The sequence below is a fragment of the Hyla sarda genome, chromosome 8 (genome assembly GCF_029499605.1).
Source record: "Hyla sarda isolate aHylSar1 chromosome 8, aHylSar1.hap1, whole genome shotgun sequence".
NCBI classification, from domain to species: domain Eukaryota; kingdom Metazoa; phylum Chordata; class Amphibia; order Anura; family Hylidae; genus Hyla; species Hyla sarda.
Genome location: NC_079196.1, coordinates 97171506 through 97195796, shown reverse-complemented (window position 1 = coordinate 97195796; position 24291 = coordinate 97171506). Strand labels below are relative to the sequence as shown.

Genomic DNA, 24291 nt, shown 5'->3' with positions numbered 1-24291 from the left:
ACATGAGTGCAATCTACAAAGCCGTTGAGGCTGATCCTCATGGGAGGATTATTGCACCAGGACCCTTAGCACTTTTAAAATGCCATTCAATGCCACTTCTAGGGCTAGATGTAAACTGCAGATGACCATGTTGTGGTAGTTACCATGGATACCCAAGTGATGTGTGAGCTAACACATAGGCCCAACAGATTCCAAGAAGGCCAGAATCACCAGCGGCACCACCATCGGTTGTCAGGTCACCCAGATTCAGCAAATACCAGAGTCCAAAATGATGCAGGTTTATACTGTTAATTTTCAGTTTATCGTTACAGTTGGTGTTATTCCATGTCGGAAGGGACGCAGCTACAGCCAGTGGGGTAACTAGAGACAGGCAGGCAGCTATGTGCAACAAAGGTAGGCGTGTTGTTTTCATATGCAGATCTGAAATATTGTCTTATATGCAAGAGGAGGAGTGATGGGGGTTCAGGCAAAAGCCAGGCTATGGATTGCATTGCTAATGGTCGCCTGTCCTTTTTTTAAGTGATGATGTGGGTTTAGCCTGTGCTGTATGTATGTATGGGTGGCTGACTGCCACCCACCCAGAGAGTGTATGGGAGGCTGGTTGGCTGCCAGCCTTCCTTCCATTCCTATGAGTAATGTGAGTGCTCATGAAGGGGACATGGTTGGGTCCACCCCTTTCCCGGTTATCCCCTCTAGGCCTTTTGGCTTAGATCAAGTGTAAAAAAAGAAAGGATCTTGCAACAGATCGCATCCTGAGGCATGTTTTTTTTTGTGTGAATACTTGCACTTGGGTGACTTGTGAGCACATACTGATACATACGTTCCCTATCTGGGGACCATAAATTAAATGGATTTTTGAGAAAGGGAGCTGATTTGGAAGCTTGCTTCTGTCGCCCTATGCATTGACCCGATGTGGCAGTATCTTCGGGTAGTGAACAGTGCACCAACCCATTCCAGTGTTAAACAAGAAAGATTCTCATTTAATCCTCCGTGGGTGAGAATTTGAGTTTGAGAATTGGAGACCAAAATGATGAGTTGCACTGACTGGTTTATGAACGTCTATTCATTTAGCGTTTTAATGACCATGTTTGCACACTGATTGGTGTAAAAAAATAAAATAAAACTAAATAATAATAATCTAGCACACCTGTGCAGGTTTGACATGACATGACAGGTAGCTGTCTTGTGGGTGGTGCTGAATCCTGTTAAATGACGTGAGGGTCTCATGCCTATACACAAGGGTGTGTCATTGCTGTTGCTTGACCATGCATTGGTTTCTGTGGTCAGTGAATGATAAAAACTAAATTTACCATCCATTGATGGATGGGAAATCCGCCATGAGGCATTTGTTTTTAGAAACTGCTGCTCACAACCAATGTTGCAAAGGAGTGTCTCCATCTGCTGGTGGTATTGGAAAGGCATTAGTGCTATGACAGGGTCTGAAGAAGAAGAAGAAGAAGAAGAAGACGGAAAAAAATATATATATAAAAAGAAAAAGAGAGAGAGAGAGAGAGACTGACTTAGTGAGCGAGTGAGTGAGAGAGTGAGAGTGAGTGAGAGTGAATGAGTGAGTGAGTGATTGAGTGAGTGAGTGAGTGAGAACAAATGAGTTAAAGCAAGTGAGTGAGAGAGATCGAATGAATGAAAGTCTGAATGACAGAAAGAAAAAAGGATGAAGAAAGAAGCATGAAGAAAAAAAAATGTATATGGAGTTGCTGACATGAGTGCAATCTACAAAGCCGTTGAGGCTGATCCTCATGGGAGGATTATTGCACCAGGACCCTTAGCACTTTTAAAATGCCATTCAATGCCACTTCTAGGGCTAGATGTAAACTGCAGATGACCATGTTGTGGTAGTTACCATGGATACCCAAGTGATGTGTGAGCTAACACATAGGCCCAACAGATTCCAAGAAGGCCAGAATCACCAGCGGCACCACCATCGGTTGTCAGGTCACCCGGATTCAGCAAATACCAGAGTCCAAAATGATGCAGGTTTATACTGTTAATTTTCAGTTTATCGTTACAGTTGGTGTTATTCCATGTCGGAAGGGACGCAGCTACAGCCAGTGGGGTAACTAGAGACAGGCAGGCAGCTATGTGCAACAAAGGTAGGCGTGTTGTTTTCATATGCAGATCTGAAATATTGTCTTATATGCAAGAGGAGGAGTGATGGGGGTTCAGGCAAAAGCCAGGCTATGGATTGCATTGCTAAATGCTCCATCAGAGTGCAATGGTCGCCTGTCCTTTTTTTAAGTGATGATGTGGGTTTAGCCTGTGCTGTATGTATGTATGGGTGGCTGACTGCCACCCACCTAGAGAGTGTATGGGAGGCTGGTTGGCTGCCAGCCTTCCTTCCATTCCTATGAGTAATGTGAGTGCTCATGAAGGGGACATGGTTGGGTCCACCCCTTTCCCGGTTATCCCCTCTAGGCCTTTTGGCTTAGATCAAGTGTAAAAAAAGAAAGGATCTTGCGACAGATCGCATCCTGAGGCACGTTTTTTTTTTGTGTGAATACTTGCACTTGGGTGACTTGTGAGCACATACTGATACATACGTTCCCTATCTGGGGACCATAAATTAAATGGATTTTTGAGAAAGGGAGCTGATTTGGAAGCTTGCTTCTGTCGCCCTATGCATTGACCCGATGTGGCAGTATCTTCGGGTAGTGAACAGTGCACCACCCCATTCCAGTGTTAAACAAGAAAGATTCTCATTTAATCCTCCGTGGGTGAGAATTTGAGTTTGAGAATTGGAGACCAAAATGATGAGTTGCACTGACTGGTTTATGAACGTCTATTCATTTAGCGTTTTAATGACCATGTTTGCACACTGATTGGTGTAAAAAAATAAAATAAAACTAAATAATAATAATCTAGCACACCTGTGCAGGTTTGACATGACATGACAGGTAGCTGTCTTGTGGGTGGTGCTGAATCCTGTTAAATGACGTGAGGGTCTCATGCCTATACACAAGGGTGTATCATTGCTGTTGCTTGACCATGCATTGGTTTCTGTGGTCAGTGAATGATAAAAACAAAATTAACCATCCATTGATGGATGGGAAATCCGCCATGAGGCATTTGTTTTTAGAAACTGCTGCTCACAACCAATGTTGCAATGGAGTGTCTCCATCTGCTGGTGGTATTGGAAAGGCATTAGTGCTATGACAGGGTCTGAAGAAGAAGAAGAAGAAGACGGAAAAAAATATATATAAAAAGAAAAAGAGAGAGAGAGAGAGACTGACTTAGTGAGCGAGTGAGTGAGAGAGTGAGAGTGAGTGAGAGTGAATGAGTGAGTGAGTGATTGAGTGAGTGAGTGAGAACAAATGAGTTAAAGCAAGTGAGTGAGAGAGATCGAATGAATGAAAGTCTGGATGACAGAAAGAAAAAAGGATGAAGAAAGAAGCATGAAGAAAAAAAAATGTATATGGAGTTGCTGACATGAGTGCAATCTACAAAGCCGTTGAGGCTGATCCTCATGGGAGGATTATTGCACCAGGACCCTTAGCACTTTTAAAATGCCATTCAATGCCACGGGCTAGATGTAAACTGCAGATGACCATGTTGTGGTAGTTACCATGGATACCCAAGTGATGTGTGAGCTAACACATAGGCCCAACAGATTCCAAGAAGGCCAGAATCACCAGCGGCACCACCATCGGTTGTCAGGTCACCCGGATTCAGCAAATACCAAAGTCCAAAATGATGCAGGTTTATACTGTTAATTTTCAGTTTATCGTTACAGTTGGTGTTATTCCATGTCGGAAGGGACGCAGCTACAGCCAGTGGGGTAACTAGAGACAGGCAGGCAGCTATGTGCAACAAAGGTAGGCGTGTTGTTTTCATATGCAGATCTGAAATATTGTCTTATATGCAAGAGGAGGAGTGATGGGGGTTCAGGCAAAAGCCAGGCTATGGATTGCATTGCTAAATGCTCCATCAGAGTGCAATGGTCGCCTGTCCTTTTTTTAAGTGATGATGTGGGTTTAGCCTGTGCTGTATGTATGTATGGGTGGCTGACTGCCACCCACCCAGAGAGTGTATGGGAGGCTGGTTGGCTGCCAGCCTTCCTTCCATTCCTATGAGTAATGTGAGTGCTCATGAAGGGGACATGGTTGGGTCCACCCCTTTCCCGGTTATCCCCTCTAGGCCTTTTGGCTTAGATCAAGTGTAAAAAAAGAAAGGATCTTGCAACAGATCGCATCCTGAGGCATGTTTTCTTTTGTGTGAATACTTGCACTTGGGTGACTTGTGAGCACATACTGATACATACGTTCCCTATCTGGGGACCATAAATTAAATGGATTTTTGAGAAAGGGAGCTGATTTGGAAGCTTGCTTCTGTCGCCCTATGCATTGACCCGATGTGGCAGTATCTTCGGGTAGTGAACAGTGCACCACCCCATTCCAGTGTTAAACAAGAAAGATTCTCATTTAATCCTCCGTGGGTGAGAATTTGAGTTTGAGAATTGGAGACCAAAATGATGAGTTGCACTGACTGGTTTATGAACGTCTATTCGTTTAGCGTTTTAATGACCATGTTTGCACACTGATTGGTGTAAAAAAATAAAATAAAACTAAATAATAATAATCTAGCACACCTGTGCAGGTTTGACATGACATGACAGGTAGCTGTCTTGTGGGTGGTGCTGAATCCTGTTAAATGACGTGAGGGTCTCATGCCTATACACAAGGGTGTGTCATTGCTGTTGCTTGACCATGCATTGGTTTCTGTGGTCAGTGAATGATAAAAACTAAATTTACCATCCATTGATGGATGGGAAATCCGCCATGAGGCATTTGTTTTTAGAAACTGCTGCTCACAACCAATGTTGCAAAGGAGTGTCTCCATCTGCTGGTGGTATTGGAAAGGCATTAGTGCTATGACAGGGTCTGAAGAAGAAGAAGAAGACGGAAAAAAATATATATATAAAAAGAAAAAGAGAGAGAGAGAGAGAGAGACTGACTTAGTGAGCGAGTGAGTGAGAGAGTGAGAGTGAGTGAGAGTGAATGAGTGAGTGAGTGATTGAGTGAGTGAGTGAGAACAAATGAGTTAAAGCAAGTGAGTGAGAGAGATCGAATGAATGAAAGTCTGAATGACAGAAAGAAAAAAGGATGAAGAAAGAAGCATGAAGAAAAAAAAATGTATATGGAGTTGCTGACATGAGTGCAATCTACAAAGCCGTTGAGGCTGATCCTCATGGGAGGATTATTGCACCAGGACCCTTAGCACTTTTAAAATGCCATTCAATGCCACTTCTAGGGCTAGATGTAAACTGCAGATGACCATGTTGTGGTAGTTACCATGGATACCCAAGTGATGTGTGAGCTAACACATAGGCCCAACAGATTCCAAGAAGGTAAGAATCACCAGCGGCAACACCATCGGTTGTCAGGTCACCCGGATTTAGCAAATACCAGAGTCCAAAATGATGCAGGTTTATACTGTTAATTTTCAGTTTATCGTTACAGTTGGTGTTATTCCATGTCGGAAGGGACGCAGCTACAGCCAGTGGGGTAACTAGAGACAGGCAGGCAGCTATGTGCAACAAAGGTAGGCGTGTTGTTTTCATATGCAGATCTGAAATATTGTCTTATATGCAAGAGGAGGAGTGATGGGGGTTCAGGCAAAAGCCAGGCTATGGATTGCATTGCTAAATGCTCCATCAGAGTGCAATGGTCGCCTGTCCTTTTTTTAAGTGATGATGTGGGTTTAGCCTGTGCTGTATGTATGTATGGGTGGCTGACTGCCACCCACCCAGAGAGTGTATGGGAGGCTGGTTGGCTGCCAGCCTTCCTTCCATTCCTATGAGTAATGTGAGTGCTCATGAAGGGGACATGGTTGGGTCCACCCCTTTCCCGGTTATCCCCTCTAGGCCTTTTGGCTTAGATCAAGTGTAAAAAAAGAAAGGATCTTGCGACAGATCGCATCCTGAGGCACGTTTTTTTTTGTGTGAATACTTGCACTTGGGTGACTTGTGAGCACATACTGATACATACGTTCCCTATCTGGGGACCATAAATTAAATGGATTTTTGAGAAAGGGAGCTGATTTGGAAGCTTGCTTCTGTCGCCCTATGCAATGACCCGATGTGGCAGTATCTTCGGGTAGTGAACAGTGCACCACCCCATTCCAGTGTTAAACAAGAAAGATTCTCATTTAATCCTCCGTGGGTGAGAATTTGAGTTTGAGAATTGGAGACCAAAATGATGAGTTGCACTGACTGGTTTATGAACGTCTATTCATTTAGCGTTTTAATGACCATGTTTGCACACTGATTGGTGTAAAAAAATAAAATAAAACTAAATAATAATAATCTAGCACACCTGTGCAGGTTTGACATGACATGACAGGTAGCTGTCTTGTGGGTGGTGCTGAATCCTGTTAAATGACGTGAGGGTCTCATGCCTATACACAAGGGTGTGACATTGCTGTTGCTTGACCATGCATTGGTTTCTGTGGTCAGTGAATGATAAAAACAAAATTTACCATCCATTGATGGATGGGAAATCCGCCATGAGGCATTTGTTTTTAGAAACTGCTGCTCACAACCAATGTTGCAAAGGAGTGTCTCCATCTGCTGGTGGTATTGGAAAGGCATTAGTGCTATGACAGGGTCTGAAGAAGAAGAAGAAGACGGGAAAAAATATATATAAAAAGAAAAAGAGAGAGAGAGAGAGAGACTGACTTAGTGAGCGAGTGAGTGAGAGAGTGAGAGTGAGTGAGAGTGAATGAGTGAGTGAGTGATTGAGTGAGTGAGTGAGTGAGTGAGAACAAATGAGTTAAAGCAAGTGAGTGAGAGAGATCGAATGAATGAAAGTCTGAATGACAGAAAGAAAAAAGGATGAAGAAAGAAGCATGAAGAAAAAAAAATGTATATGGAGTTGCTGACATGAGTGCAATCTACAAAGCCGTTGAGGCTGATCCTCATGGGAGGATTATTGCACCAGGACCCTTAGCACTTTTAAAATGCCATTCAATGCCACTTCTAGGGCTAGATGTAAACTGCAGATGACCATGTTGTGGTAGTTACCATGGATACCCAAGTGATGTGTGAGCTAACACATAGGCCCAACAGATTCCAAGAAGGTAAGAATCACCAGCGGCAACACCATCGGTTGTCAGGTCACCCGGATTTAGCAAATACCAGAGTCCAAAATGATGCAGGTTTATACTGTTAATTTTCAGTTTATCGTTACAGTTGGTGTTATTCCATGTCGGAAGGGACGCAGCTACAGCCAGTGGGGTAACTAGAGACAGGCAGGCAGCTATGTGCAACAAAGGTAGGCGTGTTGTTTTCATATGCAGATCTGAAATATTGTCTTATATGCAAGAGGAGGAGTGATGGGGGTTCAGGCAAAAGCCAGGCTATGGATTGCATTGCTAAATGCTCCATCAGAGTGCAATGGTCGCCTGTCCTTTTTTTAAGTGATGATGTGGGTTTAGCCTGTGCTGTATGTATGTATGGGTGGCTGACTGCCACCCACCCAGAGAGTGTATGGGAGGCTGGTTGGCTGCCAGCCTTCCTTCCATTCCTATGAGTAATGTGAGTGCTCATGAAGGGGACATGGTTGGGTCCACCCCTTTCCCGGTTATCCCCTCTAGGCCTTTTGGCTTAGATCAAGTGTAAAAAAAGAAAGGATCTTGCGACAGATCGCATCCTGAGGCACGTTTTTTTTTGTGTGAATACTTGCACTTGGGTGACTTGTGAGCACATACTGATACATACGTTCCCTATCTGGGGACCATAAATTAAATGGATTTTTGAGAAAGGGAGCTGATTTGGAAGCTTGCTTCTGTCGCCCTATGCAATGACCCGATGTGGCAGTATCTTCGGGTAGTGAACAGTGCACCACCCCATTCCAGTGTTAAACAAGAAAGATTCTCATTTAATCCTCCGTGGGTGAGAATTTGAGTTTGAGAATTGGAGACCAAAATGATGAGTTGCACTGACTGGTTTATGAACGTCTATTCATTTAGCGTTTTAATGACCATGTTTGCACACTGATTGGTGTAAAAAAATAAAATAAAACTAAATAATAATAATCTAGCACACCTGTGCAGGTTTGACATGACATGACAGGTAGCTGTCTTGTGGGTGGTGCTGAATCCTGTTAAATGACGTGAGGGTCTCATGCCTATACACAAGGGTGTGTCATTGCTGTTGCTTGACCATGCATTGGTTTCTGTGGTCAGTGAATGATAAAAACAAAATTTACCATCCATTGATGGATGGGAAATCCGCCATGAGGCATTTGTTTTTAGAAACTGCTGCTCACAACCAATGTTGCAAAGGAGTGTCTCCATCTGCTGGTGGTATTGGAAAGGCATTAGTGCTATGACAGGGTCTGAAGAAGAAGAAGAAGACGGGAAAAAATATATATAAAAAGAAAAAGAGAGAGAGAGAGAGAGACTGACTTAGTGAGCGAGTGAGTGAGAGAGTGAGAGTGAGTGAGAGTGAATGAGTGAGTGAGTGATTGAGTGAGTGAGTGAGTGAGTGAGAACAAATGAGTTAAAGCAAGTGAGTGAGAGAGATCGAATGAATGAAAGTCTGAATGACAGAAAGAAAAAAGGATGAAGAAAGAAGCATGAAGAAAAAAAAATGTATATGGAGTTGCTGACATGAGTGCAATCTACAAAGCCGTTGAGGCTGATCCTCATGGGAGGATTATTGCACCAGGACCCTTAGCACTTTTAAAATGCCATTCAATGCCACTTCTAGGGCTAGATGTAAACTGCAGATGACCATGTTGTGGTAGTTACCATGGATACCCAAGTGATGTGTGAGCTAACACATAGGCCCAACAGATTCCAAGAAGGCCAGAATCACCAGCGGCACCACCATCGGTTGTCAGGTCACCCGGATTCAGCAAATACCAGAGTCCAAAATGATGCAGGTTTATACTGTTAATTTTCAGTTTATCGTTACAGTTGGTGTTATTCCATGTCGGAAGGGACGCAGCTACAGCCAGTGGGGTAACTAGAGACAGGCAGACAGCTATGTGCAACAAAGGTAGGCGTGTTGTTTTCATATGCAGATCTGAAATATTGTCTTCTATGCAAGAGGAGGAGTGATGGGGGTTCAGGCAAAAGCCAGGCTATGGATTGCATTGCTAAATGCTCCATCAGAGTGCAATGGTCGCCTGTCCTTTTTTTAAGTGATGATGTGGGTTTAGCCTGTGCTGTATGTATGTATGGGTGGCTGACTGCCACCCACCCAGAGAGTGTATGGGAGGCTGGTTGGCTGCCAGCCTTCCTTCCATTCCTATGAGTAATGTGAGTGCTCATGAAGGGGACATGGTTGGGTCCACCCCTTTCCCGGTTATCCCCTCTAGGCCTTTTGGCTTAGATCAAGTGTAAAAAAAGAAAGGATCTTGCAACTGATCGCATCCTGAGGCATGTTTTTTTTGTGTGAATACTTGCACTTGGGTGACTTGTGAGCACATACTGATACATACGTTCCCTATCTGGGGACCATAAATTAAATGGATTTTTGAGAAAGGGAGCTGATTTGGAAGCTTGCTTCTGTCGCCCTATGCATTGACCCGATGTGGCAGTATCTTCGGGTAGTGAACAGTGCACCACCCCATTCCAGTGTTAAACAAGAAAGATTCTCATTTAATCCTCCGTGGGTGAGAATTTGAGTTTGAGAATTGGAGACCAAAATGATGAGTTGCACTGACTGGTTTATGAACGTCTATTCATTTAGCGTTTTAATGACCATGTTTGCACACTGATTGGTGTAAAAAAATAAAATAAAACTAAATAATAATAATCTAGCACACCTGTGCAGGTTTGACATGACATGACAGGTAGCTGTCTTGTGGGTGGTGCTGAATCCTGTTAAATGACGTGAGGGTCTCATGCCTATACACAAGGGTGTGTCATTGCTGTTGCTTGACCATGCATTGGTTTCTGTGGTCAGTGAATGATAAAAACAAAATTTACCATCCATTGATGGATGGGAAATCCGCCATGAGGCATTTGTTTTTAGAAACTGCTGCTCACAACCAATGTTGCAAAGGAGTGTCTCCATCTGCTGGTGGTATTGGAAAGGCATTAGTGCTATGACAGGGTCTGAAGAAGAAGAAGAAGAAGAAGACGGAAAAAAATATATATATAAAAAGAAAAAGAGAGAGAGAGAGAGAGACTGACTTAGTGAGCGAGTGAGTGAGAGAGTGAGAGTGAGTGAGAGTGAATGAGTGAGTGAGTGATTGAGTGAGTGAGTGAGTGAGTGAGTGAGTGAGAACAAATGAGTTAAAGCAAGTGAGTGAGAGAGATCGAATGAATGAAAGTCTGAATGACAGAAAGAAAAAAGGATGAAGAAAGAAGCATGAAGAAAAAAAAATGTATATGGAGTTGCTGACATGAGTGCAATCTACAAAGCCGTTGAGGCTGATCCTCATGGGAGGATTATTGCACCAGGACCCTTAGCACTTTTAAAATGCCATTCAATGCCACTTCTAGGGCTAGATGTAAACTGCAGATGACCATGTTGTGGTAGTTACCATGGATACCCAAGTGATGTGTGAGCTAACACATAGGCCCAACAGATTCCAAGAAGGCCAGAATCACCAGCGGCACCACCATCGGTTGTCAGGTCACCCGGATTTAGCAAATACCAGAGTCCAAAATGATGCAGGTTTATACTGTTAATTTTCAGTTTATCGTTACAGTTGGTGTTATTCCATGTCGGAAGGGACGCAGCTACAGCCAGTGGGGTAACTAGAGACAGGCAGGCAGCTATGTGCAACAAAGGTAGGCGTGTTGTTTTCATATGCAGATCTGAAATATTGTCTTATATGCAAGAGGAGGAGTGATGGGGGTTCAGGCAAAAGCCAGGCTATGGATTGCATTGCTAAATGCTCCATCAGAGTGCAATGGTCGCCTGTCCTTTTTTTAAGTGATGATGTGGTTTTAGCCTGTGCTGTATGTATGTATGGGTGGCTGACTGCCACCCACCCAGAGAGTGTATGGGAGGCTGGTTGGCTGCCAGCCTTCCTTCCATCCATTCCTATGAGTAATGTGAGTGCTCATGAAGGGGACATGGTTGGGTCCACCCCTTTCCCGGTTATCCCCTCTAGGCCTTTTGGCTTAGATCAAGTGTAAAAAAAGAAAGGATCTTGCGACAGATCGCATCCTGAGGCACGTTTTTTTTTGTGTGAATACTTGCACTTGGGTGACTTGTGAGCACATACTGATACATACGTTCCCTATCTGGGGACCATAAATTAAATGGATTTTTGAGAAAGGGAGCTGATTTGGAAGCTTGCTTCTGTCGCCCTATGCAATGACCCGATGTGGCAGTATCTTCGGGTAGTGAACAGTGCACCACCCCATTCCAGTGTTAAACAAGAAAGATTCTCATTTAATCCTCCGTGGGTGAGAATTTGAGTTTGAGAATTGGAGACCAAAATGATGAGTTGCACTGACTGGTTTATGAACGTCTATTCATTTAGCGTTTTAATGACCATGTTTGCACACTGATTGGTGTAAAAAAATAAAATAAAACTAAATAATAATAATCTAGCACACCTGTGCAGGTTTGACATGACATGACAGGTAGCTGTCTTGTGGGTGGTGCTGAATCCTGTTAAATGACGTGAGGGTCTCATGCCTATACACAAGGGTGTGTCATTGCTGTTGCTTGACCATGCATTGGTTTCTGTGGTCAGTGAATGATAAAAACTAAATTTACCATCCATTGATGGATGGGAAATCCGCCATGAGGCATTTGTTTTTAGAAACTGCTGCTCACAACCAATGTTGCAATGGAGTGTCTCCATCTGCTGGTGGTATTGGAAAGGCATTAGTGCTATGACAGGGTCTGAAGAAGAAGAAGAAGACGGAAAAAAATATATATAAAAAGAAAAAGAGAGAGAGAGAGAGAGAGACTGACTTAGTGAGCGAGTGAGTGAGAGAGTGAGAGTGAGTGAGTGAGTGAGTGAGTGAGTGAGAACAAATGAGTTAAAGCAAGTGAGTGAGAGAGATCGAATGAATGAAAGTCTGAATGACAGAAAGAAAAAAGGATGAAGAAAGAAGCATGAAGAAAAAAAAATGTATATGGAGTTGCTGACATGAGTGCAATCTACAAAGCCGTTGAGGCTGATCCTCATGGGAGGATTATTGCACCAGGACCCTTAGCACTTTTAAAATGCCATTCAATGCCACTTCTAGGGCTAGATGTAAACTGCAGATGACCATGTTGTGGTAGTTACCATGGATACCCAAGTGATGTGTGAGCTAACACATAGGCCCAACAGATTCCAAGAAGGCCAGAATCACCAGCGGCACCACCATCGGTTGTCAGGTCACCCAGATTCAGCAAATACCAGAGTCCAAAATGATGCAGGTTTATACTGTTAATTTTCAGTTTATCGTTACAGTTGGTGTTATTCCATGTCGGAAGGGACGCAGCTACAGCCAGTGGGGTAACTAGAGACAGGCAGGCAGCTATGTGCAACAAAGGTAGGCGTGTTGTTTTCATATGCAGATCTGAAATATTGTCTTATATGCAAGAGGAGGAGTGATGGGGGTTCAGGCAAAAGCCAGGCTATGGATTGCATTGCTAATGGTCACCTGTCCTTTTTTTAAGTGATGATGTGGGTTTAGCCTGTGCTGTATGTATGTATGGGTGGCTGACTGCCACCCACCCAGAGAGTGTATGGGAGGCTGGTTGGCTGCCAGCCTTCCTTCCATTCCTATGAGTAATGTGAGTGCTCATGAAGGGGACATGGTTGGGTCCACCCCTTTCCCGGTTATCCCCTCTAGGCCTTTTGGCTTAGATCAAGTGTAAAAAAAGAAAGGATCTTGCAACAGATCGCATCCTGAGGCATGTTTTTTTTTGTGTGAATACTTGCACTTGGGTGACTTGTGAGCACATACTGATACATACGTTCCCTATCTGGGGACCATAAATTAAATGGATTTTTGAGAAAGGGAGCTGATTTGGAAGCTTGCTTCTGTCGCCCTATGCATTGACCCGATGTGGCAGTATCTTCGGGTAGTGAACAGTGCACCAACCCATTCCAGTGTTAAACAAGAAAGATTCTCATTTAATCCTCCGTGGGTGAGAATTTGAGTTTGAGAATTGGAGACCAAAATGATGAGTTGCACTGACTGGTTTATGAACGTCTATTCATTTAGCGTTTTAATGACCATGTTTGCACACTGATTGGTGTAAAAAAAATAAAATAAAACTAAATAATAATAATCTAGCACACCTGTGCAGGTTTGACATGACATGACAGGTAGCTGTCTTGTGGGTGGTGCTGAATCCTGTTAAATGACGTGAGGGTCTCATGCCTATACACAAGGGTGTGTCATTGCTGTTGCTTGACCATGCATTGGTTTCTGTGGTCAGTGAATGATAAAAACAAAATTTACCATCCATTGATGGATGGGAAATCCGCCATGAGGCATTTGTTTTTAGAAACTGCTGCTCACAACCAATGTTGCAATGGAGTGTCTCCATCTGCTGGTGGTATTGGAAAGGCATTAGTGCTATGACAGGGTCTGAAGAAGAAGAAGAAGAAGAAGACGGAAAAAAATATATATATAAAAAGAAAAAGAGAGAGAGAGAGAGAGACTGACTTAGTGAGCGAGTGAGTGAGAGAGTGAGAGTGAGTGAGAGTGAATGAGTGAGTGAGTGATTGAGTGAGTGAGTGAGTGAGAACAAATGAGTTAAAGCAAGTGAGTGAGAGAGATCGAATGAATGAAAGTCTGAATGACAGAAAGAAAAAAGGATGAAGAAAGAAGCATGAAGAAAAAAAAATGTATATGGAGTTGCTGACATGAGTGCAATCTACAAAGCCGTTGAGGCTGATCCTCATGGGAGGATTATTGCACCAGGACCCTTAGCACTTTTAAAATGCCATTCAATGCCACGGGCTAGATGTAAACTGCAGATGACCATGTTGTGGTAGTTACCATGGATACCCAAGTGATGTGTGAGCTAACACATAGGCCCAACAGATTCCAAGAAGGCCAGAATCACCAGCGGCACCACCATCGGTTGTCAGGTCACCCGGATTCAGCAAATACCAGAGTCCAAAATGATGCAGGTTTATACTGTTAATTTTCAGTTTATCGTTACAGTTGGTGTTATTCCATGTCGGAAGGGACGCAGCTACAGCCAGTGGGGTAACTAGAGACAGGCAGGCAGCTATGTGCAACAAAGGTAGGCGTGTTGTTTTCATATGCAGATCTGAAATATTGTCTTCTATGCAAGAGGAGGAGTGATGGGGGTTCAGGCAAAAGCCAGGCTATGGATTGCATTGCTAAATGCTCCATCAGAGTGCAATGGTCGCCTGTCCTTTTTTTAAGTGATGATGTGGGTTTAGCCTGTGCTGTATGTATGTATGGGTGGCTGACTGCCACCCACCCAGAGAGTGTATGGGAGGCTGGTTGTCTGCCAGCCTTCCTTCCATTCCTATGAGTAATGTGAGTGCTCATGAAGGGGACATGGTTGGGTCCACCCCTTTCCCGGTTATCCCCTCTAGGCCTTTTGGCTTAGATCAAGTGTAAAAAAAGAAAGGATCTTGCAACAGATCGCATCCTGAGGCATGTTTTTTTTTGTGTGAATACTTGCACTTGGGTGACTTGTGAGCACATACTGATACATACGTTCCCTATCTGGGGACCATAAATTAAATGGATTTTTGAGAAAGGGAGCTGATTTGGAAGCTTGCTTCTGTCGCCCTATGCATTGACCCGATGTGGCAGTATCTTCGGGTAGTGAACAGTGCACCACCCCATTCCAGTGTTAAACAAGAAAGATTCTCATTTAATCCTCCGTGGGTGAGAATTTGAGTTTGAGAATTGGAGACCAAAATGATGAGTTGCACTGACTGGTTTATGAACGTCTATTCATTTAGCGTTTTAATGACCATGTTTGCACACTGATTGGTGTAAAAAAATAAAATAAAACTAAATAATAATAATCTAGCACACCTGTGCAGGTTTGACATGACATGACAGGTAGCTGTCTTGTGGGTGGTGCTGAATCCTGTTAAATGACGTGAGGGTCTCATGCCTATACACAAGGGTGTGTCATTGCTGTTGCTTGACCATGCATTGGTTTCTGTGGTCAGTGAATGATAAAAACTAAATTTACCATCCATTGATGGATGGGAAATCCGCCATGAGGCATTTGTTTTTAGAAACTGCTGCTCACAACCAATGTTGCAAAGGAGTGTCTCCATCTGCTGGTGGTATTGGAAAGGCATTAGTGCTATGACAGGGTCTGAAGAAGAAGAAGAAGAAGAAGACGGAAAAAAATATATATATAAAAAGAAAAAGAGAGAGAGAGAGAGACTGACTTAGTGAGCGAGTGAGTGAGAGAGTGAGAGTGAGTGAGAGTGAATGAGTGAGTGAGTGATTGAGTGAGTGAGTGAGTGAGTGAGAACAAATGAGTTAAAGCAAGTGAGTGAGAGAGATCGAATGAATGAAAGTCTGAATGACAGAAAGAAAAAAGGATGAAGAAAGAAGCATGAAGAAAAAAAAATGTATATGGAGTTGCTGACATGAGTGCAATCTACAAAGCCGTTGAGGCTGATCCTCATGGGAGGATTATTGCACCAGGACCCTTAGCACTTTTAAAATGCCATTCAATGCCACTTCTAGGGCTAGATGTAAACTGCAGATGACCATGTTGTGGTAGTTACCATGGATACCCAAGTGATGTGTGAGCTAACACATAGGCCCAACAGATTCCAAGAAGGCCAGAATCACCAGCGGCACCACCATCGGTTGTCAGGTCACCCGGATTCAGCAAATACCAGAGTCCAAAATGATGCAGGTTTATACTGTTAATTTTCAGTTTATCGTTACAGTTGGTGTTATTCCATGTCGGAAGGGACGCAGCTACAGCCAGTGGGGTAACTAGAGACAGGCAGGCAGCTATGTGCAACAAAGGTAGGCGTGTTGTTTTCATATGCAGATCTGAAATATTGTCTTATATGCAAGAGGAGGAGTGATGGGGGTTCAGGCAAAAGCCAGGCTATGGATTGCATTGCTAAATGCTCCATCAGAGTGCAATGGTCGCCTGTCCTTTTTTTAAGTGATGATGTGGGTTTAGCCTGTGCTGTATGTATGTATGGGTGGCTGACTGCCACCCACCTAGAGAGTGTATGGGAGGCTGGTTGGCTGCCAGCCTTCCTTCCATTCCTATGAGTAATGTGAGTGCTCATGAAGGGGACATGGTTGGGTCCACCCCTTTCCCGGTTATCCCCTCTAGGCCTTTTGGCTTAGATCAAGTGTAAAAAAAGAAAGGATCTTGCGACAGATCGCATCCTGAGGCACGTTTTTTTTTGTGTGAATACTTGCACTTGGGTGACTTGTGAGCACATACTGATACATACGTTCCCTATCTGGGGACCATAAATTAAATGGATTTTTGAGAAAGGGAGCTGATTTGGAAGCTTGCTTCTGTCGCCCTATGCATTGACCCGATGTGGCAGTATCTTCGGGTAGTGAACAGTGCACCACCCCATTCCAGTGTTAAACAAGAAAGATTCTCATTTAATCCTCCGTGGGTGAGAATTTGAGTTTGAGAATTGGAGACCAAAATGATGAGTTGCACTGACTGGTTTATGAACGTCTATTCATTTAGCGTTTTAATGACCATGTTTGCACACTGATTGGTGTAAAAAAATAAAATAAAACTAAATAATAATAATCTAGCACACCTGTGCAGGTTTGACATGACATGACAGGTAGCTGTCTTGTGGGTGGTGCTGAATCCTGTTAAATGACGTGAGGGTCTCATGCCTATACACAAGGGTGTATCATTGCTGTTGCTTGACCATGCATTGGTTTCTGTGGTCAGTGAATGATAAAAACAAAATTTACCATCCATTGATGGATGGGAAATCCGCCATGAGGCATTTGTTTTTAGAAACTGCTGCTCACAACCAATGTTGCAATGGAGTGTCTCCATCTGCTGGTGGTATTGGAAAGGCATTAGTGCTATGACAGGGTCTGAAGAAGAAGAAGAAGAAGACGGAAAAAAATATATATAAAAAGAAAAAGAGAGAGAGAAAGAGAGAGACTGACTTAGTGAGCGAGTGAGTGAGAGAGTGAGAGTGAGTGAGAGTGAATGAGTGAGTGAGTGATTGAGTGAGTGAGTGAGTGAGTGAGAACAAATGAGTTAAAGCAAGTGAGTGAGAGAGATCGAATGAATGAAAGTCTGAATGACAGAAAGAAAAAAGGATGAAGAAAGAAGCATGAAGAAAAAAAAATGTATATGGAGTTGCTGACATGAGTGCAATCTACAAAGCCGTTGAGGCTGATCCTCATGGGAGGATTATTGCACCAGGACCCTTAGCACTTTTAAAATGCCATTCAATGCCACTTCTAGGGCTAGATGTAAACTGCAGATGACCATGTTGTGGTAGTTACCATGGATACCCAAGTGATGTGTGAGCTAACACATAGGCCCAACAGATTCCAAGAAGGCCAGAATCACCAGCGGCACCACCATCGGTTGTCAGGTCACCCGGATTCAGCAAATACCAAAGTCCAAAATGATGCAGGTTTATACTGTTAATTTTCAGTTTATCGTTACAGTTGGTGTTATTCCATGTCGGAAGGGACGCAGCTACAGCCAGTGGGGTAACTAGAGACAGGCAGGCAGCTATGTGCAACAAAGGTAGGCGTGTTGTTTTCATATGCAGATCTGAAATATTGTCTTATATGCAAGAGGAGGAGTGATGGGGGTTCAGGCAAAAGCCAGGCTATGGATTGCATTGCTAAATGCTCCATCAGAGTGCAATGGTCGCCTGTCCTTTTTTTAAGTGATGATGTGGGTTTAGCCTGTGCTGTATGTATGTATGGGTGGCTGACTGCCACCCACCTAGAGAGTGTATGGGAGGCTGGTTGGCTGCCAGCCTTCCTTCCATTCCTATGAGTAATGTGAGTGCTCATGAAGGGGACATGGTTGGGTCCACCCCTTTCCCGGTTATCCCCTCTAGGCCTTTTGGCTTAGATCAAGTGTAAAAAAAGAAAGGATCTTGCAACAGATCGCATCCTGAGGCATGTTTTCTTTTGTGTGAATACTTGCACTTGGGTGACTTGTGAGCACATACTGATACATACGTTCCCTATCTGGGGACCATAAATTAAATGGATTTTTGAGAAAGGGAGCTGATTTGGAAGCTTGCTTCTGTCGCCCTATGCATTGACCCGATGTGGCAGTATCTTCGGGTAGTGAACAGTGCACCACCCCATTCCAGTGTTAAACAAGAAAGATTCTCATTTAATCCTCCGTGGGTGAGAATTTGAGTTTGAGAATTGGAGACCAAAATGATGAGTTGCACTGACTGGTTTATGAACGTCTATTCGTTTAGCGTTTTAATGACCATGTTTGCACACTGATTGGTGTAAAAAAATAAAATAAAACTAAATAATAATAATCTAGCACACCTGTGCAGGTTTGACATGACATGACAGGTAGCTGTCTTGTGGGTGGTGCTGAATCCTGTTAAATGACGTGAGGGTCTCATGCCTATACACAAGGGTGTGTCATTGCTGTTGCTTGACCATGCATTGGTTTCTGTGGTCAGTGAATGATAAAAACAAAATTTACCATCCATTGATGGATGGGAAATCCGCCATGAGGCATTTGTTTTTAGAAACTGCTGCTCACAACCAATGTTGCAAAGGAGTGTCTCCATCTGCTGGTGGTATTGGAAAGGCATTAGTGCTATGACAGGGTCTGAAGAAGAAGAAGAAGAAGAAGATGGAAAAAAATATATATATAAAAAGAAAAAGAGAGAGAGAGAGAGAGACTGACTTAGTGAGCGAGTGAGTGAGAGAGTGAGAGTGAGTGAGAGTGAATGAGTGAGTGAGTGATTGAGTGAGTGAGTGAGTGAGAACAAATGAGTTAAAGCAAGTGAGTGAGAGAGATCGAATGAATGAAAGTCTGAATGACAGAAAGAAAAAAGGATGAAGAAAGAAGCATGAAGAAAAAAAAATGTATATGGAGTTGCTGACATGAGTGCAATCTACAAAGCCGTTGAGGCTGATCCTCATGGGAGGATTATTGCACCAGGACCCTTAGCACTTTTAAAATGCCATTCAATGCCACTTCTAGGGCTAGATGTAAACTGCAGATGACCATGTTGTGGTAGTTACCATGGATACCCAAGTGATGTGTGAGCTAACACATAGGCCCAACAGATTCCAAGAAGGCCAGAATCACCAGCGGCACCACCATCGGTTGTCAGGTCACCCGGATTCAGCAAATACCAGAGTCCAAAATGATGCAGGTTTATACTGTTAATTTTCAGTTTATCGTTACAGTTGGTGTTATTCCATGTCGGAAGGGACGCAGCTACAGCCAGTGGGGTAACTAGAGACAGGCAGGCAGCTATGTGCAACAAAGGTAGGCGTGTTGTTTTCATATGCAGATCTGAAATATTGTCTTATATGCAAGAGGAGGAGTGATGGGGGTTCAGGCAAAAGCCAGGCTATGGATTGCATTGCTAAATGCTCCATCAGAGTGCAATGGTCGCCTGTCCTTTTTTTAAGTGATGATGTGGGTTTAGCCTGTGCTGTATGTATGTATGGGTGGCTGACTGCCACCCACCCAGAGAGTGTATGGGAGGCTGGTTGGCTGCCAGCCTTCCTTCCATCCATTCCTATGAGTAATGTGAGTGCTCATGAAGGGGACATGGTTGGGTCCACCCCTTTCCCGGTTATCCCCTCTAGGCCTTTTGGCTTAGATCAAGTGTAAAAAAAGAAAGGATCTTGCGACAGATCGCATCCTGAGGCACGTTTTTTTTTGTGTGAATACTTGCACTTGGGTGACTTGTGAGCACATACTGATACATACGTTCCCTATCTGGGGACCATAAATTAAATGGATTTTTGAGAAAGGGAGCTGATTTGGAAGCTTGCTTCTGTCGCCCTATGCAATGACCCGATGTGGCAGTATCTTCGGGTAGTGAACAGTGCACCACCCCATTCCAGTGTAAAACAAGAAAGATTCTCATTTAATCCTCCGTGGGTGAGAATTTGAGTTTGAGAATTGGAGACCAAAATGATGAGTTGCACTGACTGGTTTATGAACGTCTATTCATTTAGCGTTTTAATGACCATGTTTGCACACTGATTGGTGTAAAAAAATAAAATAAAACTAAATAATAATAATCTAGCACACCTGTGCAGGTTTGACATGACATGACAGGTAGCTGTCTTGTGGGTGGTGCTGAATCCTGTTAAATGACGTGAGGGTCTCATGCCTATACACAAGGGTGTGTCATTGCTGTTGCTTGACCATGCATTGGTTTCTGTGGTCAGTGAATGATAAAAACAAAATTTACCATCCATTGATGGATGGGAAATCCGCCATGAGGCATTTGTTTTTAGAAACTGCTGCTCACAACCAATGTTGCAAAGGAGTGTCTCCATCTGCTGGTGGTATTGGAAAGGCATTAGTGCTATGACAGGGTCTGAAGAAGAAGAAGAAGAAGAAGACGGAAAAAAATATATATATAAAAAGAAAAAGAGAGAGAGAGAGAGAGACTGACTTAGTGAGCGAGTGAGTGAGAGAGTGAGAGTGAGTGAGAGTGAATGAGTGAGTGAGTGATTGAGTGAGTGAGTGAGCGAGTGAGAACAAATGAGTTAAAGCAAGTGAGTGAGAGAGATCGAATGAATGAAAGTCTGAATGACAGAAAGAAAAAAGGATGAAGAAAGAAGCATGAAGAAAAAAAAATGTATATGGAGTTGCTGACATGAGTGCAATCTACAAAGCCGTTGAGGCTGATCCTCATGGGAGGATTATTGCACCAGGACCCTTAGCACTTTTAAAATGCCATTCAATGCCACTTCTAGGGCTAGATGTAAACTGCAGATGACCATGTTGTGGTAGTTACCATGGATACCCAAGTGATGTGTGAGCTAACACATAGGCCCAACAGATTCCAAGAAGGCCAGAATCACCAGCGGCACCACCATCGGTTGTCAGGTCACCCGGATTCAGCAAATACCAGAGTCCAAAATGATGCAGGTTTATACTGTTAATTTTCAGTTTATCGTTACAGTTGGTGTTATTCCATGTCGGAAGGGACGCAGCTACAGCCAGTGGGGTAACTAGAGACAGGCAGGCAGCTATGTGCAACAAAGGTAGGCGTGTTGTTTTCATATGCAGATCTGAAATATTGTCTTCTATGCAAGAGGAGGAGTGATGGGGGTTCAGGCAAAAGCCAGGCTATGGATTGCATTGCTAAATGCTCCATCAGAGTGCAATGGTCGCCTGTCCTTTTTTTAAGTGATGATGTGGGTTTAGCCTGTGCTGTATGTATGTATGGGTGGCTGACTGCCACCCACCCAGAGAGTGTATGGGAGGCTGGTTGGCTGCCAGCCTTCCTTCCATACCTATGAGTAATGTGAGTGCTCATGAAGGGGACATGGTTGGGTCCACCCCTTTCCCGGTTATCCCCTCTAGGCCTTTTGGCTTAGATCAAGTGTAAAAAAAGAAAGGATCTTGCAACAGATCGCATCCTGAGGCATGTTTTTTTTTGTGTGAATACTTGCACTTGGGTGACTTGTGAGCACATACTGATACATACGTTCCCTATCTGGGGACCATAAATTAAATGGATTTTTGAGAAAGGGAGCTGATTTGGAAGCTTGCTTCTGTCGCCCTATGCATTGACCCGATGTGGCAGTATCTTCGGGTAGTGAACAGTGCACCACCCCATTCCAGTGTTAAACAAGAAAGATTCTCATTTAATCCTCCGTGGGTGAGAATTTGAGTTTGAGAATTGGAGACCAAAATGATGAGTTGCACTGACTGGTTTATGAACGTCTATTCATTTAGCGTTTTAATGACCATGTTTGCACACTGATTGGTGTAAAAAAATAAAATAAAACTAAATAATAATAATCTAGCACACCTGTGCAGGTTTGACATGACATGACAGGTAGCTGTCTTGTGGGTGGTGCTGAATCCTGTTAAATGACGTGAGGGTCTCATGCCTATACACAAGGGTGTGTCATTGCTGTTGCTTGACCATGCATTGGTTTCTGTGGTCAGTGAATGATAAAAACTAAATTTACCATCCATTGATGGATGGGAAATCCGCCATGAGGCATTTGTTTTTAGAAACTGCTGCTCACAACCAATGTTGCAATGGAGTGTCTCCATCTGCTGGTGGTATTGGAAAGGCATTAGTGCTATGACAGGGTCTGAAGAAGAAGAAGAAGAAGAAGAAGACGGAAAAAAATATATATAAAAAGAAAAAGAGAGAGAGAGAGAGAGAGACTGACTTAGTGAGCGAGTGAGTGAGAGAGTGAGAGTGAGTGAGAGTGAATGAGTGAGTGAGTGATTGAGTGAGTGAGTGAGTGAGTGAGAACAAATGAGTTAAAGCAAGTGAGTGAGAGAGATCGAATGAATGAAAGTCTGAATGACAGAAAGAAAAAAGGATGAAGAAAGAAGCATGAAGAAAAAAAAATGTATATGGAGTTGCTGACATGAGTGCAATCTACAAAGCCGTTGAGGCTGATCCTCATGGGAGGATTATTGCACCAGGACCCTTAGCACTTTTAAAATGCCATTCAATGCCACTTCTAGGGCTAGATGTAAACTGCAGATGACCATGTTGTGGTAGTTACCATGGATACCCAAGTGATGTGTGAGCTAACACATAGGCCCAACAGATTCCAAGAAGGCCAGAATCACCAGCGGCACCACCATCGGTTGTCAGGTCACCCAGATTCAGCAAATACCAGAGTCCAAAATGATGCAGGTTTATACTGTTAATTTTCAGTTTATCGTTACAGTTGGTGTTATTCCATGTCGGAAGGGACGCAGCTACAGCCAGTGGGGTAACTAGAGACAGGCAGACAGCTATGTGCAACAAAGGTAGGCGTGTTGTTTTCATATGCAGATCTGAAATATTGTCTTCTATGCAAGAGGAGGAGTGATGGGGGTTCAGGCAAAAGCCAGGCTATGGATTGCATTGCTAAATGCTCCATCAGAGTGCAATGGTCGCCTGTCCTTTTTTTAAGTGATGATGTGGGTTTAGCCTGTTCTGTATGTATGTATGGGTGGCTGACTGCCACCCACCCAGAGAGTGTATGGGAGGCTGGTTGGCTGCCAGCCTTCCTTCCATTCCTATGAGTAATGTGAGTGCTCATGAAGGGGACATGGTTGGGTCCACCCCTTTCCCGGTTATCCCCTCTAGGCCTTTTGGCTTAGATCAAGTGTAAAAAAAGAAAGGATCTTGCAACTGATCGCATCCTGAGGCATGTTTTTTTTTGTGTGAATACTTGCACTTGGGTGACTTGTGAGCACATACTGATACATACGTTCCCTATCTGGGGACCATAAATTAAATGGATTTTTGAGAAAGGGAGCTGATTTGGAAGCTTGCTTCTGTCGCCCTATGCATTGACCCGATGTGGCAGTATCTTCGGGTAGTGAACAGTGCACCACCCCATTCCAGTGTTAAACAAGAAAGATTCTCATTTAATCCTCCGTGGGTGAGAATTTGAGTTTGAGAATTGGAGACCAAAATGATGAGTTGCACTGACTGGTTTATGAACGTCTATTCATTTAGCGTTTTAATGACCATGTTTGCACACTGATTGGTGTAAAAAAATAAAATAAAACTAAATAATAATAATCTAGCACACCTGTGCAGGTTTGACATGACATGACAGGTAGCTGTCTTGTGGGTGGTGCTGAATCCTGTTAAATGACGTGAGGGTCTCATGCCTATACACAAGGGTGTGTCATTGCTGTTGCTTGACCATGCATTGGTTTCTGTGGTCAGTGAATGATAAAAACAAAATTTACCATCCATTGATGGATGGGAAATCCGCCATGAGGCATTTGTTATTAGAAACTGCTGCTCACAACCAATGTTGCAAAGGAGTGTCTCCATCTGCTGGTGGTATTGGAAAGGCATTAGTGCTATGACAGGGTCTGAAGAAGAAGAAGAAGAAGAAGACGGAAAAAAATATATATATAAAAAGAAAAAGAGAGAGAGAGAGAGAGACTGACTTAGTGAGCGAGTGAGTGAGAGAGTGAGAGTGAGTGAGAGTGAATGAGTGAGTGAGTGATTGAGTGAGTGAGTGAGTGAGAACAAATGAGTTAAAGCAAGTGAGTGAGAGAGATCGAATGAATGAAAGTCTGAATGACAGAAAGAAAAAAGGATGAAGAAAGAAGCATGAAGAAAAAAAAATGTATATGGAGTTGCTGACATGAGTGCAATCTACAAAGCCGTTGAGGCTGATCCTCATGGGAGGATTATTGCACCAGGACCCTTAGCACTTTTAAAA

General features: G+C 43.4%; 14 pseudogenes; all 14 read left to right on the top strand.

Annotated features, from left to right (window-relative positions):
- Positions 1-685: 685 nt before the first annotated feature.
- Positions 686-949, top strand: LOC130288482 (U2 spliceosomal RNA; annotated as a pseudogene).
- Positions 950-2422: 1473 nt separating this feature from the next.
- Positions 2423-2687, top strand: LOC130287823 (U2 spliceosomal RNA; annotated as a pseudogene).
- Positions 2688-4141: 1454 nt separating this feature from the next.
- On the top strand, positions 4142-4405 carry LOC130287778 (U2 spliceosomal RNA; annotated as a pseudogene).
- A 1462-nt stretch (positions 4406-5867) lies between these two features.
- LOC130289720 (U2 spliceosomal RNA) lies at positions 5868-6131 on the top strand (annotated as a pseudogene).
- A 1466-nt stretch (positions 6132-7597) lies between these two features.
- LOC130289719 (U2 spliceosomal RNA) lies at positions 7598-7861 on the top strand (annotated as a pseudogene).
- A 1466-nt stretch (positions 7862-9327) lies between these two features.
- On the top strand, positions 9328-9590 carry LOC130289164 (U2 spliceosomal RNA; annotated as a pseudogene).
- A 1486-nt stretch (positions 9591-11076) lies between these two features.
- On the top strand, positions 11077-11340 carry LOC130289718 (U2 spliceosomal RNA; annotated as a pseudogene).
- Positions 11341-12763: 1423 nt separating this feature from the next.
- Positions 12764-13027, top strand: LOC130288480 (U2 spliceosomal RNA; annotated as a pseudogene).
- A 1466-nt stretch (positions 13028-14493) lies between these two features.
- On the top strand, positions 14494-14757 carry LOC130287775 (U2 spliceosomal RNA; annotated as a pseudogene).
- Positions 14758-16229: 1472 nt separating this feature from the next.
- On the top strand, positions 16230-16493 carry LOC130285698 (U2 spliceosomal RNA; annotated as a pseudogene).
- Positions 16494-17964: 1471 nt separating this feature from the next.
- On the top strand, positions 17965-18228 carry LOC130287777 (U2 spliceosomal RNA; annotated as a pseudogene).
- Positions 18229-19702: 1474 nt separating this feature from the next.
- On the top strand, positions 19703-19966 carry LOC130289717 (U2 spliceosomal RNA; annotated as a pseudogene).
- Positions 19967-21440: 1474 nt separating this feature from the next.
- On the top strand, positions 21441-21704 carry LOC130287774 (U2 spliceosomal RNA; annotated as a pseudogene).
- Positions 21705-23181: 1477 nt separating this feature from the next.
- On the top strand, positions 23182-23445 carry LOC130287765 (U2 spliceosomal RNA; annotated as a pseudogene).
- The last annotated feature ends 846 nt before the right edge of the window (positions 23446-24291 follow it).